Source organism: Aplysia californica, unplaced genomic scaffold (assembly GCF_000002075.1).
Source record: "Aplysia californica isolate F4 #8 unplaced genomic scaffold, AplCal3.0 scaffold00855, whole genome shotgun sequence".
NCBI classification, from domain to species: Eukaryota; Metazoa; Mollusca; class Gastropoda; order Aplysiida; family Aplysiidae; genus Aplysia; species Aplysia californica.
In genome coordinates, this window is record NW_004798125.1 from 203,021 (window position 1) to 205,829 (window position 2,809).

General features: G+C 43.9%; 1 protein-coding gene across 1 annotated transcript in view; it reads right to left on the reverse strand.

Moving 5' to 3' along the window:
• The window catches only part of LOC101854607, a gene marked incomplete at its 5' end in the record, with an annotated part of 37,397 nt that overhangs the window by 32,129 nt on the left and 2,459 nt on the right, over positions 1–2,809 (reverse strand).

Below are 2,809 nucleotides of genomic sequence, written 5' to 3' on the forward strand. Positions count from 1 at the left end.
TGTGTGTGTGTGTGTGTGTGTGTGTGTGTGTGTGTGTGTGTGTGTGTGTGTACGTGTGTTGGGGGGCTGGGGGCGGGAGATTTTTATTCAGTATCTCGGTCATTCTGCTGAGATGTTATATATCCTCTCAGCCCGGGGTGATTCTGACAGCAAAAGCCAGAAGCCCGTCTCCTAAATGGTCGCTTTGAGGACAAGCAGGCTAACCCAGATTTCGGGGGTTTCCAGAAAACTTGACCTACACCAAAATTGGGCATTGCTCTACCTATCCTAGAGGAGAAGTCTGGTTTCATTGGTGTGTATGTTTGGTTAAAGATAAAACTCTCCTTGTCTGTTAAAGAAACTGAACAAGGGGCAAAAACTTTAACTTCGATTTTTTCAAAACAGCGTTTTTCGGGATAGCCCCCTTGTGCTTAAAAGCGACCAAATGATCTAAGTTGTATCGATAAGGGTGTGAAATCACCTACATCCTACATTTAAAAAAAACCCCCCCCCCCCTCAAATTTTCAAAACAATCTCCGCTTCTACAGCCTGCCAGAAACTGCTCTCCTCAAACTTTCGCTCAACTGTCAGATGAACAATTCATCAAGTCTGTTTTGCAGTGGCGGAGCGTAGTTAAGGGCTAAAGGGCTTAAGCCCCCCCCTTCCCAATTCCCTCCACCACCACGGCTCCAACCCATCACCACTACCCAACCTCCCCCCCTCACCACCGCCCACCCCAACCCTAGCCCTAAAACTAGCAAAATACCCTTTCTACGAACGGAGAAATACTAATAGTGTAAGCTAGGCGGTCGAGTATTCGAGTGGTAGCAAGTGGCGAGATAAGAATCGAGAACTGGAAACTGTGTGTATAGGTTCAATGTATAGATCTAGATCTAGATCTTCCAAGACTGGCAAGGGAACAGGCCTACAACTCCTTTGTGGAGCACATATCAAACTGTAGGACTAAAGAAAGACAGACACTCTCTCTTTCACTTTCCGCCTCCACTTTCAAATAGGTTTCGATAGATCTAAAAACATCAAGGTAGTTGGCATGTAAAAAATGGATTTCATAGCGAATCAAAAGTGGGTCAATCAAAAACACGTCTTCCGGTCCCATTACGGCAGAAATGCAGGTTTCGACGGCAATGTGAGACGGTAATTATTTCAGAAACTGATTTAATTTACACAGCGCTTATCAAACTTCTAAAATAGCCCCATGCGGGACAATTGGCTAATTTTTGTATATATGTGTATTTTTCCAAAACGATTTGTATTGTCACAAAAAAGCCTTTGTGGGCAGACCTTTGGCCTCACCTTTTATTGTGGTTTGATGATAATCGGTTAAGCACTCTTTGGTTCAAATAGTTCAGACTGCTACAGAATTTCCTGCCTCTAGTTGCATGCAGTGAACACGTGTATTCGCTCAGTTATCCGATCCCTGAAAGCAGGGGACTGGAAATTGCGCAGGTTTTATTACGTTATCCAACAGATTACTCAAAAAGCCACCTTTCCTTTGTATGGTCAATAGCGCTGGTTTTTGGGTGTGGTATCGATTATGAGGTAGCTGTGGTCGGATCAGAATCCCGACCTCTGCCATGTTTAGTTGACTGAGTGGTCACTGAAAACCGTCTGGTGATTTAGTCTTAGAAGAATAAGAAAATAAGTAAACATGTTTGAGGTCTTGTACAAATAGACGTGTGTGCCCGATGTAATTTAGTTGAGCCCAAAAGGAAACATAAAATGAAGGTATTCATGACAGAGAAATGACGAAAAGGGCTCCTTCACAGAGGTTTTCACTACAGACTGGCAAGAAAAGTACACGGTGGAGGCACACAAGGAAAGACTGTACTACCAGCATCACACTAGTGACGAAATAACAGTCGAGACAATTGGCTAACGGAAGAGGTCTACTACTTGAAATTATTTTAAAGAATTTCAAGTCGGTACCCTGTCGAATATCTGCGCAACCTAAGAAATACTCGATACCGAACATCCCCGCGCAATTTTCCCACAGGTTTTAGAAAACTCCTTTGAACTTTTTAACAATAGGATTAAAAACCTGAGCAATTTTCCGCTGCCCTGAAAACAGAATTGAAATTACTCTAACGACCATCTGTATAAGACAACCATTTCTCCAGCTCATGGCCACTTTCCATTTTCTGCCTTGTTGATCTTCTACTCGGAATGACATACTGTGTCTCTGTAAGACTTGCATCTGTCTAAGACGGCCTTGGTTCTTCTCAACACAGGGTGTTCTTTTTTAGTCTTTATAGTTTAGTAAGAGTTTTACGGCACTGGCAACACAATAAGGTCATATAAGTGCCGAAGAATAGAGGTGTTACAAGAGAGGAACATACACACAAAAAAGGAGGAGAGATAAGGACGATAGATGTTTGATAGGAAAGAAGAAGCAAACCACACTAGAGAACCCGACAACCACCCACAGAGGGTGTTCATCTCAGATAGCTTCCACTGTATCTGCATCTGCATGAACAACGAGATTTTGCCCCAAGACAGTGCTTCTTCAAGCGATGTGGAATGGCTGGAATGCGTGTGTTGATTGAATTAGCCAAGACTTCACACAGACGACGGGTAGGGATACTCTAATATGGACGTGGGCTTTACGACATCTCAGGGGCCAGAGAGGGTTAATGGGAATACTGCTGTTCACAGAACGTGTGGAAAAGTACAGTGGGGGGGAGTGGAGTGGAGGGGAGTGGGGTAGGAGAGGGGGAGTGGGGAGTGTGTTTATTGAGTTAACTATTCAGACGACGGGTAAGGAATATTCTAATATGGACGTGCACTTTACGACAGCTCAGGGTGCAAAGGG